At 46.2% G+C, this 17,978-nt stretch overlaps 1 long non-coding RNA gene across 1 annotated transcript in view; it reads left to right on the forward strand.

The window, feature by feature from the left end:
* Positions 1 to 378: 378 nt before the first annotated feature.
* Positions 379 to 17,978, forward strand: part of LOC142072684 (uncharacterized) — a 32,802-nt gene continuing 15,202 nt past the window's right edge. Inside the window, exon 1 of the long non-coding RNA XR_012669204.1 lies at positions 379 to 986. This is a non-coding gene — a long non-coding RNA (uncharacterized LOC142072684). The remainder of the gene's footprint in view (positions 987 to 17,978) is intronic.

The following is a 17,978-nucleotide window of genomic DNA, read 5'->3' on the forward strand; positions in this document are numbered from 1 at the left end:
CCCCCTACAACTTAAATTCACTGTTCTCTCACTCTCTCCTTCCATTTACCTTCTTCCCATGTGTCAAGGAATCCCTGGGCGATGCTCTGGAACTGCTCCCTACAAAGCCAGTCAGGACTCTGGGGAAGTCTCCTTTCTGCGAGCAGACTGTCTTCAGGACACACAGCTCACACAACTTCCACCTTCCTGGGTCTGACCTCGGAGCATTCAGCATCCTCTGCCCCTCGGTGCGCTTCCCATAGCGAGTCCGCTCAGGCGGGGCTCCTGGGGAAGCCAGAGGGTCCTGCACCCCAACTACGCGTCAGACGTGACTCTCAGCCAACCAGTAAAACAGATGGTTTCTTAGACGACAGGAACATGGTCTAACACAGAGCTTGTAGGTGCAGAGAACAGGACCCCTCAGCTGGGTCCATTTTGGGGGGCAGTGAGCCAGACAACCACGTCTGCACTTCATTCCATATCCCCAGCCCGCCCCAAACTGACTCTCTCCAGCCCCTCCTCCTCTGGGCTTTGTCCCTTTCCCGGGCCAGGAGGGCACCTGATTCCTTTGTTCTCCAACCCTTTAGCTCTCACCTTGCAGGGGGGGAAGGGCCAGGCCATCAGTTGCCAGGAAACAGGGTGTTGGCCATTCTCTGTGTCCAGACCCCTGCACACACCTGCCCCCTAAGGCTCTGCAACGATCATACACCCTTATCCCACCACCTCGATACTTAAGAACTGCATAGGAGAAACTGAGGCACCCCCACAATATTCAGAGGAAACGTTAACAGTCCTGCTTCGTCACACCAAGCCCTCCATTCTCTTCCATATCTTCAGCACCATTGTAATGAAGTGAGGATAACTGAGGAAAGACTATGGGTGGGCAAGCCCAGAATAACTTCCTTGTGTTTCTTCATTGTAGGTCTTCTCTGCTTTATCTCCTTCACACCCATATTGAAGAGCAAGACCAACATGCTACTCACACAGTGCACAACAGCCTGAGAGAGGTATGATGACTGTCAGGATCTCAACAAGGGCAGTCGGGACCAAGGGTCAGAGCAGGGGCAAACCTGAGGCTTGGGAGTAGCAGAGGAGTTTGTAGTCAGGATCCAGGCCAGAGGGTCAGAATCAGAAGGTGAAGTCCAAATCAAGCCAGGAATGGTCATGGCAGCTACAGGAGATCCATACTGTTGCCTGGACAGTTCCTGGAATGCCCCTTAGTTTTATATAGGGTGGGGAGCCAATCAGGAGCCATGAGGCTGCTGCCTGTCAGACCCCTTGAGGTGTGACTTCTCATGGTCTGGTGGCCACAGCAAGGCATGGGCAGTGGAGTGCAGGCTGGTTACAGCTGCTGCTGGGTGACAGCTCAGCAGGCCTGGGTTCTAGACACATGGAGCCTCACAATGACCTTCCCATTTTGAGAACCTCCGCACTCCTGCCAGACTGCCAAGTCCACTCTCCTGGATGGTGCTCCTTCCTGGCAGCATGTAGCCCCCAGGAACTGAGACATGGAGCAGAATGTATGTTTGGCTTTGATGATTCTACAGGGCAAATCCTGTTGTGGGCAACTCCCCTGAAGTCGATGGGGCTGCATGAGTGGAAGAGACAACGGAATCTAGGCCTGTGAGATCTGCAAAGAGCAATGTCCAGCTCATTGGGTGGGAGGATTCCCTTGGGCTCAACTTGCAGAGCTGTTGCCTATGGCCGAGAAGAGATCCATTGTGGCTGTAGTAACACATGGAATACACATGAGTTGCGCCTAGCCAGAGACTGAGGGAGTGAGCTAATTCTTGGACAAGTCCACGCTGGCATTTTGCCACCTGATAGTAGATACAGCATAAAGCATTGTGACCGTGGCATTCTGTCTCCAGGACTATGCCAATACAGCAGATAGATTAGCGTGGTCCCTGGTCCGGGCTCCCCTGGGAGCTGAACTGACAACTTGCTAGGTTCCTGAGAACCACCCTTAATTTTTTGGTTCTTTTATTATCCTTGACACTTGCACAGAAATAGCCTTTGACTGTGCTAGGTCACCAGCAATAAAATCTGTAATTGACCAGCTTTCTCCTCACTCTGGTTACTAGGAGAGGGTAGCCACTGGTCGCATTTGTTAGCTCTTCAGTCCATGTTTGACTATTTCTGGCCTAGGAGAAGCCCCTTTTAATGTTTTGAATACTGAGCGTTGGAGGGGATAGAAGAGGTGGTAGGTGGTTTACAGTCATTCCACCTTTGAGTGTGATGCAGTTAGATCTCATAAGCTAAGTAGGTTTGGCTTGGTCAACACTTGGAAAGGAGACTTCCAACAAAGCTCTAGGTGCCTCAGTAAGTGGTTTAGTAGAGTTCACTCTTCCCTCTGTGTCAGAACTGAACCAAGGCCCCAGCATGTTGGTCAGGGGACTATATTGCTGGAGGTGCCATCTTTCACCTAAGATACAAAACCAGAGCCCTGATCACTTGTGGCTGTTAAAGCACCTATGTCACTTGTTCTAAGAGGGTGGATCGCAGCAGCATGGATATCCTGCTGAAATTCCAGTCTAGATAATTTCATTCTTCCTCTCTAAATCCCCCTGTGGTTTCAGATGGAGATAGGGTTCTTCACTTCCTTTTCTAAACTGTTGTGCAGCATTGCTGTGCCCTGTTAAACTGTTGCTACGCTCCGCTCCAGACTTAGCTACATTACAGTGGCTGGTGATGTGATCCCTGTGTTTCGTGAAGCAATACTGAGATGGAAGACACAGTATGGCTATAAAATATTATTAATTAAAAATAAATATTGCAAACGATGCTGAGATTCTTTTCATCGGCCCCTTTTTCGGTTCAGAACACTTTCACTATTTAATCAAATAATTCTGAATGTCTCTCTCTCCAGACTTTTTTTATTCTAGTCCCACTCCCTGTGATTCCTACAGGGGGGGTGGTGGTGTGAATGACAGAGTAATAACGTGCTCCAGCTCTTGCTCCGAGCCCAGTGGCAGGTGTCCCAGTGCCCCTATTGAATGCCACCATCCAAAAAAAAAAATTATCAACAATCTTCCTTCAACAATGATTTATTATTGCCATAATTTGCCTTGGTACAATGAGCCGCAGCACGTATTTCTGCACCCGGGTGACAGCAATTTGATGGCTCCAGGTTCCTATTTTATTTAGTCTTGAGCCTAATATGATTTGGTTACACTTGCCCCCCTCCTCCCTACCCAACCGTTTCTCATTTTGTTTTGTTTTGTACGAGTGTGTGTTTCGCATAACCCTGGGCCGACTGACAGCGCTTGTAAAAACCAGAAGTCGATCTTGCAGTGGCTTTTCACCATTAATCAAGCTGCCTGGAATTGGAAAGTAACACTGACAGGCTTTTATCTTGGAGAGAAGGAGGATGGCAGATGTATTTTATGGTGGATGAGCCTTCACGGCTTCTATTAGGCTGGGACTTCAGTGGTACAAGGTGGTGGTTTGCAAAAGGGGGGAGTGGGGGGGGGGAGGAGAAGCTGGGGAGCAGCCTATAGATAAATAGATCCGTCAGTCAGGCAATGTGGAGGTCTCTAGGCGGCCAGCCATTGTAGGTGACAGAAAAGGCAATCAAAGACAAAACAAATCAAAAGGTACATCTTATCAGCAGCAGGCCAGCTGGACTTCCACAGCACTCAGAGGCCCCGCAGAGGGCAGGAGAAATTAATCGTGCTGTCGAGGCCAGAGAAATTGTCGCCGCTGAAGGTCCAAGTTCAGGCAAGCAGAGGTGGCCAACGTTAAAGGAGAGAGAGAGAAAGCGAGAGAGTGGGGGTGAGGAGAGGAGAAAAAAAAAGAGAAAGCGAGTGCTGGTGTCCCGCCACCTCCCTCCCTCTCTCCCCCGGCTGCCTCGGTCTCCTGACAAGTGCATTCATCGTGCGATGATAGCTCGGCACCTATGATTGGTACCTTTAATAATATAGCCCTCGCTCAGCTGTCACCCTGAAAGAACAATTTTTCCTCCCGCTTTCCTTGATGCAAAGATACATCCGTAATGAGAAGTGTGACAGAAAGTGGGAGCGCGGGGAGCCAAGGAAAGTTTGGAAGAACATTAATCAAAAAGTGAAGCTGGAGGTGATGCTGGCTGCTCGGAGTGACAGTGCTATCAATACTCAGCCAGGAGAGGGGGCGCTTTGGCCTTAAATATCCTGTCATGTTCCTGACTCTTCAGCATTTCCATGCACCCATGGTGGGGGCAGCTGGTCTCTCCTCCCACCCCCAAGGAGTATCAACTTTGGAAACCTTCTTCCTTCTGCACCACTAAGAGAGGGTCGCGCCTGGAGTGACTGGGAAACATCCCAACAGGAAACGGGCCAGATTTGCTCTTACAGTAGTGTAAAACCAGAGCAGCTCCACTGTACTCAATGGATTCACACCCGTGTAACTGATGGCGGAACCTGTACCCTTTTCCCACTGTCCCAGGAAACTCTGGGACTGTGAGTCCACAGATGATTTCCTTGTGGTTCAGATAACCATAACTTGCTCTGGGTAATAATTCTATCCTGCAGATGTAGCCAGAGTTAGTCTCACTATCCTCCCTTCTGAGAACGGCTGTGTGGTGGCTGCCATATTTCACCAAGGAAGTGGCTGCCTTCCAGGGGGGAGGTGGGTGATCTATACATCTCTGGTGTTGGATGTATCTGCGGCCTGGTCTGTAATGTAGTTGGGATCCTTCAGGAGAAAGGTATTGTGGATTAGGCTACGTCTTGAAGCCCTTACTCCATCCATGCTCTCATTGAAGTGAACTAAATTAAGTCTTCAGGATTTGTCCTATTATTAACATTTTATCTTCTTGTGCTTAGACACCAGACAGCACTGCTTAATCCTGGTTTTAGAGCTTTATGAGGCTCCTAGAGCATGTGTTGTTCAGACTCTCTAGCCCATCTACCTTACATCCTAAAGCACCTATGCATCCTTATAAAACTGGTTCACAATTATCCAGCCTGCCGCAGTGTAGTAACATATATGACTGCTCCTCTGGATGGGGCGCAGGAAAGGTAAACCAGGAAAGTTCAGATTCAACATGTTCAAACTGAGGTCTAAAAGAAAAGCCAGAGTTCAGGTCTGCATGGGGACAGAGAAGGGACCAGGGGAAAAACATCTCTGCCTTATTTAAGAAGGTGAATAAGTGACAGTACCCTGGCAGAGAATTCTTTCCTGTGGTTTTAACAGCATTCCACTGTACCCAGATCTGCTCATGTGGTTAATGGTGCCCTCAGAAGAACCCCCCAGGCTGGATTTCTTTAGCTTCACTGTATGGCAGCCTAATCCCTTATTCTATTCATTCTTGGTCTTGTACCTACTGCTGATTTGTTCAGCTGCATCTGTTTTTGTTTTAATCCCAACAAAAGAGGGGATTGCAAGTGGATCTGGTTTAAGTAAGTTTGTCTATAAAGGCTGGAGAAGCCAGGCCCTTTAGCTCATTGTCTCAAATATTGTAGGCTCATGAGGACAGAAGGGGATGTGTGATGGGGTATACCAATGCCACACTGGGCAACACAGGGTTAACAAGTCCACATGAGCTCAAGTGGCCCTGCCTCATCACACCACAGGGTTAACAAGCTAACATGAGCTCAGGTGGCCCTGACCCATCACACCTTTGAGTGATGTTGGAATTGGAGGGAGGAGCTTAAGAGGGAGAAACCCAGCTTGGTTCATAGCAAACCAGGCAGGAGAGCTGGCCTTCAGCACCTGAAGAGAGGGCTGCTCCTTGGTTCACTACTGCTTGATAGTTCCCTCCTTGAAGGAAGGAAGAGTCTGATCCTGACTCACTTTGAGAGGGGACTGTTCCTCTCTACTATGTGTGGATTCAATTTACAGCCATAGACTGATGAGTGCTCTTCTGAGGGAGGAGAGCCTAACCCAACTTCGGGATGATTCATTTATGTTGATTTCCCTTTATCTATTCACTGACCTTCAGGGAAGGGGTGGACTACCTAGGGCCTAGCCAGAGGGCTGAGCCTCTTAGGATTGGAAGTGGAGTGGGAAAACCAAATGACCATCACAGTGCAGCAGCCTGGGTGAGTGCTGGGGCCCTGCCTAGAGCCTAGGGGATGCCCTAGGGAAGGAGCTCTAGTGATAGGGGGTTACGTGGAATATGCTTAGAAGCTGTTGTGTTGTGTGCTGTTTCCAAACATCAGAGGGGGATTACTTTCATCCACCTCCCATGAACATACATAACTTCTGAAGACAGTAATGGGAGTTACTTACACCATATATCAGGAATAAGGGTTGGTGGAGAAGATACTCCTTAAAGAGCCACAGATGCATATAGAAAAAGGAGAAACAGAAAAAATGGCAAAGGCAGAGAAATGAAGATCCTGTTTCCATGCAAATGTCCTTGGTAATAAAGCATAAGAGAAGGAGCTAATAATCCTGGGAAATTCTCCAGTGCTTTCCATCCAGGCACTTCATGAACATTAATGAATGAATATTTACACACCACTTTGAAGGCAGTATATACCCATTTTGCTGAGTAGATAGACTATCTCTACCCTAATTTTAAGAATAAAATGTGCAAGTGCCTAAGGGGTCAAACTCCCATTTTCAAAAGTGACTTAAGCCTAGATCCTCAAAGGTATTTAGGCACCTAAGTCTCATTGAATGGGAGTTACTATGATGGGTGCATAAACCCCACATTGGTTAACAAAAGATTAACAGAAGCTTCAGAGCTCAGTTAGTCTAGTTGGTTGTACCTGGAGGATGTGTTAGGGCCAAGTAGTTATCAGAACCAGCTGGATGGTCTTCATAAAGGAGTGAGGTCAGAAAGATAGGAAGAGATTCAGAAGAAATTTAGGTCCCTCTTTTCTGTTGCTGGAAAAGGAACCATAAGGAAGCTCCAGAAGCACAGCTTGTCCTGTGGTGGCCCTGACATTAGGGGTGAGGCTCCTGGGAAGTAATTCTAAGGGCTGGTGTTCTGGAAGAGGAAAAGAGAGCTGGGGAGAACCCAGAAGGGCTAAAAGCTCAAGCCCACGGTGGCTTTAGTAGTTTGGGCTGGTTTGAGATTTTCTTGAGTTCTGCTGGGGAGAAGCCTGAGAACCAGCTACCCTGAAAGAAGAGCAGGGTTGAAGAAGAGCCCAGGAGGGGTGGAAGATGCTGTACTGATGACTAGTACTGTGGTGGACTTTGGGATACTAATCCTACTGACTACATGTGACTAGTCTGAAGGGCTGAATCACTAAAAGAACCTGACCACTACAGGGCCTGAATGGCCCTCAGAAGGCAGTGATTGAAGGGAAGGTTGTGCAAGACTGTGCCCAGGCGTGATGGGTCTCATCAGCTGGTGAGTCACTCTTTTACAAGCACTTAGATACCTTTTGAGGCTCTCTGGCCCTTAGGCTCCTAAGTTCCATTTAGTTTTTCAGGTTTCCATGACTTTCGGGTGCCTCAGCTTAGGGGTGTCCAACTTGCGACAGATGGGGCTTGATTTTTTTTTTTTGGAGGTGCTGAGCACCTACAACTCTGAAGTCACAAAGAACCCAGTGTTTCTGAAAATCCGACTGAATGCCCCAGTGTAGTGGATGCTCATAAAAACTTTGGCCTGAGTGACGTACTTGTTCAAGACCACACTAAAACTCAGTGGAAGAATTAAATCTAGCGGTTCTGTCCTGATTCCTGGTCGCTGGCTGTTACCCCTAGACCACACTCTTTGTAGAAGTACAGAATATGTACAAGATAGGAACTCAAGTGCTTCCAGGCTAAACATTTTATGGAAGCTTTTTTCATGAAGAATCAGCTGATCTTTAGCATTAATATGTCCCAGGCTGCCCCCTTGTATATAGAGACTCCCATGTGATATGGCAGCTCCTAGGGGAGGAGGAAATGACTAGCCACAGAGCTCCATCACATGAATGTATTCCAGTTTGGCTTTCCATCCAAACCAGGAGTTAGCCCAGAAAACAAGTACCTGACCCTCTCCAGCCCCCAAGCTGTTATAACAGATTTCCATCATGTATCCATCTGATTCTCCATTGGGGGAGCTCTCTCATCCCTGTCCCTGAGCTGGCAATGCCAGCTCTGAAAGCTTCATTACAGATGTAAAACTGGCCTATTCCACTCTCCAGTCTTAGTGCCTGGGCTTCAATTTCTTGAGCGAAAGGACCAGGCCAATTAATGCCACCCCTGCCCCTGTGAACAATATAAAATTAACATAGCACTCATTAAATGGATTAAAAGCTGGCTAACTGACAGGTGTCAAACTGTAATTGTAAATGAGCAATCATTGTTAGGTGAATGTGTTTCTAGTGGGCTCACACAGGGAGTGGTTCTTGGCTCTGATATTTAATAATTTTATCAATGCCCTGGAAGAAAACAAAATCATCACTGATAAAGTTTTCAGATGACGCACAAATTGGGGGAGTGGTAAATAAGGAAGAGGGCAGGTCACTCGGAGAGAGAGGTCTGGACTGCTTGGTAAGATGGGTGCAAGTAAACAATGTGTTTTAATATATTTATACATCTGAGAACAAAAGAATGTACCCATACTTACAGGATGGGAGATTTGATCATGGGAAGCAGTGAGTCTGACAAAGATTTGGGGATCATGGTGGATAATCAGATGAAGATGAGCTCACAATACAATGCTGTGGCTGAAAGGAATTATGCAATCTTTGGATGCATAAATGGGAGTCTTGAGTAGGAGTAAAGAGATTATTTTACCTCTGTGTTTGTCACGGGTGTGACTCCTGCTGCAATTCCACATCCAGTGCTGGTGTCCACAATTCAAAAGAGATGTTGATAAATTGGAGAGGGTTTAGAGAAGAGCTATGAGAATATCAAGGATTAGAAAACGACTTATAGGATACACTGAGCTCCTTAAGTCTATTTAGTTTACCAAAGAGTGTTAAGGGGTGATTTGATTATAGTCTACCTACATGGGGAACAAATATTTGATAATAGCCTTGTCAATCTAGCAGAGAGGGGTATAACATGAAGATGAAACTAGACGAATTCAGACTGGAGATAAGATGTACATTTTTAACAGTGAGGGTAATTAACCATTGGAACAATTTACCCAGGGTTGTGGTGGATTCTTCATTGCTGGCCATTTACAAAGCAAGATTGGATGTTTTTCTAACAGATCTGCTCCAGGAATTTTTTGGGGGGGAAGTTCTTTGGCCTGTGCTATACAGGAGATTAGACTAGTTTATCACAGTGGATCCTTCCGGTCTTGGCATCTACGAAAACTTCCATGCCATTGTACCAGACGGACAGGCTTAGAGGTGGTCTCATTGAACCTTGCTGGCCTTCGACACAGTTCAGAGCATCCTCTTGGATGACCTGCATTGAAAGGAGAGTGCCTGGCAGCTGAGGGGGATGTACAGGGCGGAAAGGAGGTTGCCCTTTTATAGTTGAATCATGTCTCTGGTATGGAAATGTCACATCCCAGAAACCACTGTCATGTTTGATTGTCTCCTCAGTGACCTCAGAGAAATGATCATGTAACCCACATACCTCCTGGGTGTGGTGGTCTGTCCCATCTAGCATGTGTTATTTTGGTGTAATGTGCATGCATTTTGTTCCAAGTATGTTAAATCTTCATTCAGAAGCCACCCTCATTTAGCAATCACATCTTTATCATGCCGTCGGAAGGGGAAAGGAGCGATAGCAATTTTCACTCCTCTAGCAATGTGAAGTAATTCTGTTCAGGAGAAGCGAGGTTGCTAAATGAAGATATATGGTCAGCAGGTCTACATTTAGCCTGAAGCACCATTGGCAGCCTCCTTGTGCTGTGATTACTGGGCATGACATAATGTCTGTTACTACAGAATCACCATGGTCCTTTTAACATGGGGCTGGGGCTTACATGCACAGTGTCTGGTTTCCTTGGAAGAGGGAAACTCCTTTCCCCAGTGAACATTGTTTAAAAAGCGTGAGGATTTGAGTTGTGTGGGTTTGAACCTTTTAATAAAGGCAATGCTCTGCGGCTCCTGCAGTGCAAGACTCAGTCTCAAAGTGCTTTGTAAACCCTGAATGAACTTCACACCAGGTGTGACCCAACTATAATCCCCATATCATAAAAGTCTAAACTTAGACACAGAGGTTCTGTCTACACTGCAGCTGGGAGTGTGCTTCCCAGCCCAGGTGGACAGATTCATGCTGGCTTCCCTTGAGCTAGTACACTTAAAAATAGCAGTGTAGCCACCCAAGCTTGGACCTGGGGGCCAGACTTAGACTGGGGCAGATAACCTGACCCGATGCCCCAACGTCCACACTGCTATTTTTAGGGTGCTAGCCTGAGCAAAGCTAGTATGAGTCTGTCTACCCAGGCTGGGAGGCACAATTCCAGCTGCAGTGTAGACATACTGTTACACATCCTACCTTCCCTGGGTATGTCTTGCCCATGGTCACTTCTCATCTACCCTACAACAGTCTTGGGGCACAAGCATGCTATAATGCAGCTGGATATATTTTTTTTTCCTGCATAGATGGGACCAAATCACACTGTACTCATGTTAAAAGATTTGTAATAGGGTGCTCTGCCCCCTTTAAGGAGTAGTGGGGACTGGGAACAGCCAACTCCTGTTCCCTGCTGTGGCCCTTTTAAGGAAACAGGCATTCAACGGAGCAGCAGAAAGGCCAGGGACTGGGAGGGTGGGGGAGAGATGTTAATCAGGTAGCTACCTCCTGAACACGATTAAAACCAGCGATAAGGTGACTGCCCAGAGGGGAGAGGAGAATTTCAGGGGAGCATTGAGTATGAAGGAAGGGTCCCTGGGAGGGGAACCCAGAACTAGAAGAGAGATTGGTGGGCTACAGAAGCCTGCCTGAATTACAGCCCATTCCTCAGAAGGAGGGTTGTGGAACTAAAGGGAAGACGTTTGCGAGCCAAAGGAGCAAGGGATGCTCTGTGGAGCAGGGCTGGAACCGAGATACTAGTGAGCAGGGGCAGCCTGCCTGAATCATGGCACAGCCCCATGAAGGAATCTCTTAACCAAGGGGAAGAGTTGTGAGCCCAAGGATCAGGGCAGGAGGTGACCTGTGGGACAGGTTCTGCAGAGAGGCCAAGGGCTGCAGTGGTACTGACAAAGCTCCCTGGCTCAGAGGAAAATGGAGAGGAAGCAGGAAACTGAAGCCCTGGAACAAGGGTGATTTGGAAGCCACAAGAGGGAAGGGATTGGGCCTGAAGGGACAAAGGAAATTATATAACAAAACATAATACATGAGACCCCAGGAAGGGGAATGTTACTGTAAGTATTCTGGGCTGTGACTAAGTTATTGGGAGAACCAGAAAGGAAATTAAGACAGGGTGCCCACAGGACCACCCCAGGCCATGAGGGAGTTCGCTCTGGGATGACACCCTGCCACAGGAATTGTGTTGTAAGCCTGAAGGCTGGAGCACCATTCCATTAACATGGTATAACTAACTTGGTCTGATTTCCCAGAGATTGAAACCTGTTCTAAAACAGTGGGGGGACAAAGCAGCATGACAGAATTTGCAGTGTAAACAAAACCTATGGGGCATAGCTGGATATAGGACCTAGGAATCCTGACTCCAGTCCCCTGCTCTAATGGCCAGAGTATATTCTTAATATATAAGCTCCTATGACATTTTACAGAAAGCACCAAAGATGCAAAATGACATCCCATGTGAAAACAACCTGTTACATGATTTCTCCCCCACAACCTGGACTTTTTTTGATTGCTGGAGCTGTCCACAAACACCGCAGCTACTGCACTGTGTGGCAGGGAGGGAGGGTGGGTGGAGGATGTAGATTGCATATTATCTATAGCTTTGAAAACCAGAAGTAGGAACTGTCCCAGGCTGCAGTTTAGGGACCTGAGGATATGCAGGATAAGAGGTGGTTTCAAATGCTGGGAAAAGGTAACTCATAAGTCTTATACCGCACTCCACACCAGGAACTATCTGGAGTCTAATGGATCCCTCTCTGGTTCAACAGCACTGCTAGACTAACAAGCTTTCTGCTCTGCGCTCTCAGGATGGACTTTGGAAGCAAAAGAGGCTCAGTACTTCCCCAGGGGAAGCAGAGTTTTGGGTCTGAGCTATGAGTTTGCATAATCTAATAAGATTTCCCCTCTTCTCCCACTTATCAACTTCCTTGCAGTTTGTATGGAGCATGGCAGCACTACAATAGGTAGGCAAGAAAAGAACTACTTCCCCTATTGCTGCAGCACTGGTGCCTAAGAACATGCACATGCACAAATTGTGACCCGAAAAGTGGAGCAGCTGCATCCCCAGGACTGTTGTGGCTGTGCTCCACAGACTGAAATTGCCATTAACGGCTGAGTTGTGCAGTGGTGCCTGCCCTCCATAGTTTTCATGAGACTGAAAAGGAAGCAGCTATATTTGCTGTTTTCCTCCTACACTATAGATGTCTGAGCTACCTCTGCTAACAAGAAATTTGTGCCCAACTTTTAGTGCAACTGTAGCAGTTTACCAGATTAAGAGCATAGCTGTACGTGTCCCCTGCCTGCCATTCCATGGGAGGTCAACTAACTTAGCATAGAGCTTAAACTGCTCCAAACCCCAAGGGTTCATGTCAGAAGAGCAGCCCAAATGCCATCCTGGGTTAGAGCAAATACATATAAATATAAAAAGAGTGAGTGAGTGACTGACTTATTGGTAAGCTCCATTTAAAAAAGCCTGAAGTACCAGTTCCGGGACATGCAGCTGGAGTCAGGGGTGCTGGAACAATTTTTATGGTGGGGGTACTGAGATCCATTGAACCAAACTGTAAACCCTGTATATGGTAGAAACCACTTCAAGCTGGGGGTGCGGCAGCACCCCTAGTTCCAGCACCTAGGCCTGGCGTTGGGGAAACATTGCTCTGTCTGAAAACTTGGGACCTAGATGCTTCAGACAATGTAGCCCAAGTCAAAGATGGCTTTTCATTTTGAATCCCTCAGATTGTGAGTGCCCAACTTGGAACTGGAAGGTCAGGCCCAAGAAGTGCTAAGCACCCAGAACTCCGGCTGAAATAAGTAGGAACTGTCTTGGTTATTTAGACTGGAAATGTTTCAGGGGAGCAATTGTCTCCTGTTACGTATGTGTCCAGTGCCTGCCATAATGGGGCCCTAATCTTGATTTGGGGGCTCAAGGTGCTAGTGTAATACAAACTAAAATATTAACGAGTGCTTGGCACCTCTGAAAATCGGGCCCAAGCTAGTTACCCAAAAATTGAGTCATACAAAACTAGTGGACAGTTTTGAAAATGTTGGCATAAACACGTGCTTTCCTGCAGTAGTTTGGAGGATAAAGTTCAATTATGTTTGTTCTTAAGCTTCTGGTTTTGTTTTGCTCCAGGAGGAACTACAATGTTCGCAGTTTCCCAAGTGGGTCTAGAATATTTTGTCCTCTACTAATGTTAGACACAATCTCAACCACTGTGTTGGATCCAGTCATGCTCCTGTGGAAGTCATTGATCTCGATGGAAGCAGAAACACTCTTATTGCATGTATCCAACAGAATCAAAAGAGAACATGTTTATTGATAACTGACATTTGCCACCACTTTTAAAAAGATGGAACAATGAACACTGTAGAAAATGGGCCTGTCAGTCACGACTGAGGTGCATCATCAGAGCTGTGTGGGGGTGAAACCTGCATTATTCCAAGAGCTAGCTGATGCTATTTGGGGTGGGGTGTATCTTGCTTAATAACCTCATCCACTCCTGGAATGTTAGTGCTCCCTCTTTGCAAGGGGCTAGTCATTCGCTTGGACATGCATGATTAAAACACATAAAATAATGCATAGACTCCCAGGCTATCAATCAGCTAAGGCAATAGGGATGATGCACTGAGCCCAAAGTGTCTCTTTATAGCTGACTTCCAGAACCAACATGGAGCCAATCTCATCCATTTGTTCCACTTAAATGTATAGAAATATTACACACAGACAGGAGAAAAGTTTGCTTGCTTGAAGCTCCCCCCGGCTAGATATGTGTGGTGTGCAAGAGGGTGTTTTGAATTGCCAGGAGTTACCAGGGCAAGGTAGAGGCCTGTGGTCTACACCAGCCTTCCCGCTAAGAGTAACTAACAAGTTTATCACAGCAGGAAATGAGAGAGGCATGGTTCTATATTTCTAAATGTTCCCCCTCCTATAAACTTCTCCAGTGACAAAATATAAACTGTACACACTGCCAACAGGCTTTGAAGTTAATTAGTTTAGCATCAGCTTTAATTATCTGGAGTTGGCTTGAAGACCTTGTTTCCAGTCTGTTTTTTCTGTAAACCTGGATTTATTTTTCCATTTTTGTGAAAAACCAAATAGAAAAATGTTTGGGATTTCTTGCCAAAGGGATGTAAATGCACCTGGAGATGTGGAAGCGGGGGGAATATTTGAGAAATTCAACACAGAATGTGTGATTGTCAAACTGCTCATGGGGGCAAAGTCCTGCTTAAGTTTAAAATGAAGTTAGCCACGGCTAGTAATGGCTTTGAACTTAAGGAAAAATTTGTCAGCAGGTGGAATGAATAACATCACCATCTTAAGCCTTTTATAGAGTGGCTTTCAACCTGAAGGATCCCAATAAGTTTTGCACACTACAGGTAGGGGTAATTGTAGATGCATATTTTCCAAAAGAAAGTAGTCTATTTTGCCAGAGCCAGTGAGGACACAGTAACCATAAGATGGGATTGAAGTAACAGTCCCATGTCATCATCAGCATAGCAGGTCCCTAAGGAAATGCTGTATACCTCATTATTTATATAGTGCCCTTCATGCAAATATAATATTCTTCACAGTGGACTGGTGTGTATGTGCATACAAGCAATGGGAACAGGTGTATTCCCCCTCCCCCCCTTCTTTTCTATAGAACTTTTTCTTCTGTGTTCTCTAATGCTGTTGAGGAAGGAATGGTTTGAGGTGGTATATTTATGGGCAGTGCTTTATTTTGTGATTTTTTTTTTTTTAATGTTTGGAATAGATGCTCAGAGCAGAAGATATTTTAGAAAACTGAAATAAAACACATTTCATATGGGTCACATAAGAATAGTTACACTGGGTCAGGCCAATTGTCCATCTAGGCCAGTATCCTGCTGCCTATTAATTTCATTGGGTGACCCCTGGTTCAAGTGTTATGTGAAGGGGTAAATAACACTCCCTTATTTGCTTTCTCCACACCAGTCCTGATTTTATAGACCTCGATCGTATCTCCCCAAGTTGTCTCTTGTCTAAGATGAACGTTCCCAGTCTTTTTAATCTCTTCTCATCTGGAAGCTGTTCCATAGGCAACAAAATAGGATTAGGCATGTTTCTGCACTTTTTCCAGGTCTAATATGTCTATTTGTGAGATGGGGTGACCAGAATTGCATGTGTGGGCGTACCATGAATTTCTGTAGGGGCATTATGATATTTTCTGTCTTATTATCTATCCCTTCCCTAATGGTTCCTAACATTATTAGCTTTTTTGACCACCGCTGCACATTGAGCAGATGTTTTCAGAGAACTATCCACAATGACTCCACGATCTCTTTTCTGAGTGGTAACAGCGAATTTAGACTCCATCATTTTATATGTACAGTTGGGATTGTTTTTCCAATGTGCACTACTTTGCATTTATCAGCATTATCACATCTGAGCCACAGGGCTGTGAGTCAGGAACTCCTGAGTTCTAATTCTGCTTCTGATAATGATTTTGTGCATGGCTGTGCCCAATTAATTTCACCTCTCTACTCCAAAGCTTTCCCCATCACATAAAACAGGGATGTTACTGATCTACCTTACCAGAGTGAAATGAAAATGAATTAATGTCCGTAAAGTGTTCTGAAGTGTGATATAAAATAATCCTGTAGAAAGGCTGGAATGAAATACTATTGTAATCTGTTCAGATTTTTATAACCTATTCTGTACCAAATAGGGAATATTGAGCAAAATTTGTCTCTTTAAGGCACAACAAAGCTCCTTGGGAATGGCAAAGTGCACTTTTTAAAAGGCTTTTTTATTTAAAGTGGCTAATCATAGAATATCAAGGTTGGAAGGGACTTCAGGAGGTCATCTAGTCCAACCCCCTGCTCAAAGCAGGACTAATCCCCAACTAAATGATCCCAGCCAGGGCTTTGTGAAGCCTGACCTTAAAAACCTCTAAGGAAGGAGATTCCACCACCTCCGTAGGTAACGCATTCCAGTGCTTCACCACCCTCCTAGTGAAAAAGTTTTTGTTCCTAAAATCCAACCTAAACCTCCCCCACTACAACTTGAGACCATTGCTTCTTGTTCCATCATCTGCCACCACTGAGAACAGTCTAGATCCATCCTCTTTGGAACCCCCTTTCAGGTAGTTGAAAGCAGCTATCAAATCCCCCTCATTCTTCTCTTCTGCAGACTAAACAATCCGAGTTCCCTCAGCCTCTCCTCATAAGTCATGTTTTCCAGTCCCCTAATCATTTTTGTTGCCCTCTGCTGGACACTTTCTAATTTTTCCACTTCCTTCTGGTAGTGTGGGGCCCAAAACTGGACCCAGTACTCCAGATGAGGCCTCCCCAATGTCGAATAGAGGGGAACGATCACGTCCCTCGATCTGCTGGCAATGTCCCTACTTATACATCCCAAAATGCCATTGGCCTTCTTGGCAACAAGGGCACACTATTGACTCATATTCAGCTTCTCATCCACTGTAACCCCTAGGTCCTTTTCTGCAGAACTGCTGCCTAGCCACTCGGTCCCTAGTCTGTAGCGGTGCATGGGATTCTTCCGTCCTAAATGCAGGACTCTGCACTTGTCCTTGGTGAACCTCATCAGATTTCTTTTGGCCCAATCCTCTAATTTGTCTAGGTCCCTCTGTATCCTATCCCTACCCTCCAGCATATCTACCACGCCTCCCAGTTTAGTGTCATCTGCAAACTTGCTGAGGGTGCAGTCCACACCATCCTCCAGATCATTAATGAAGATAGTGACCAAAACTGGCCCCAGGACCGACCCTTGGGGCACTCCGCTTGATACCGGCTGCCAACTAGATATGGAGCCATTGATTGCTACCTGTTGAGCCTGACAATCTAGCCAGCTTTCTATCCACCTTATAGTCCATTAGTCCAGCCCATACTTCTTTAACTTACTGGCAAGAATACTGTGGGAGACAGTGTCAAAAGCCTCAAGGAACAACACATCCAGTGCTTTCCCCTCATCCACAGAGCCAGTTATCTTGTCTCAGAAGGCAATTAGATTAGTCAGGCATGACTTGCCCTTCGGAATCCATGCTGACTGTACCTGATCACTTTCCTCTCCTCTAAGTGCTTCAGAATTGATTCCTTGAGGACCTGCTCCATGATTTTTCCAGGGACTGAGGTGAGGCTGACTGGCCTGTAGTTCCCAGGATCCTCCTCCTTCCCTTTTTTAAAGATGGGCACTACGTTAGCCTTTTTCCAGTCATCCGGGACCTCCCCCAATCGCCATGAGTTTTCAAAGATAATGGCCAATGGCTCTGCAATCGCATCCGCCAACTCCTTTAGCACTCTCGGATGCAGCACATCTGGCCGTGTGGACTTGTGCTCGTCCAGCTTTTCTAAATAGTCCCGAGCCACTTCTTTCTCCACAGAGGGCTGGTCACCTCCTCCCCATGCTGTGCTGCCCAGTGCAGTAGCTTGGGAGCTGACCTTGTTCGTGAAGACAGAGGCAAAAAAAGCATAGAGTACATTAGCTTTTTCCACATCCTCTGTCACTAGGTTGCCTCCCTCATTCAGTAAGGGGCCCACACTTTCCTTGACTTTCTTCTTGTTGCTCACATACCTGAAGAAACTCTTCTTGTTACTCTTAACATCTTTTGCTAGCTGCAACTCCAGGTGTAATTTGGCCTTCCCGATTTCACTCCTGCATGCCTGAGCAATATTTTTATACTCCTCCCTGGTCATTTGTCCAATCTTCCACTTCTTGTAAGCTTCTTTTTTGTGTTTAAGATCAGCAAGGATTTCACTGTTAATCCAAGCTGGTAGCCTGCCATATTTACTATTCTTTCTACACATTGGGATGGTTTGTTCCTGTAACCTCAATAAGGATTCTTTAAAATACAGTCAGCTCTCCTAGACTCCTTTCCCCCTCATGTTAT

This window comes from Caretta caretta, chromosome 7 (genome assembly GCF_965140235.1).
Source record: "Caretta caretta isolate rCarCar2 chromosome 7, rCarCar1.hap1, whole genome shotgun sequence".
In the NCBI taxonomy this organism is placed as follows: Eukaryota; Metazoa; Chordata; order Testudines; family Cheloniidae; genus Caretta; species Caretta caretta.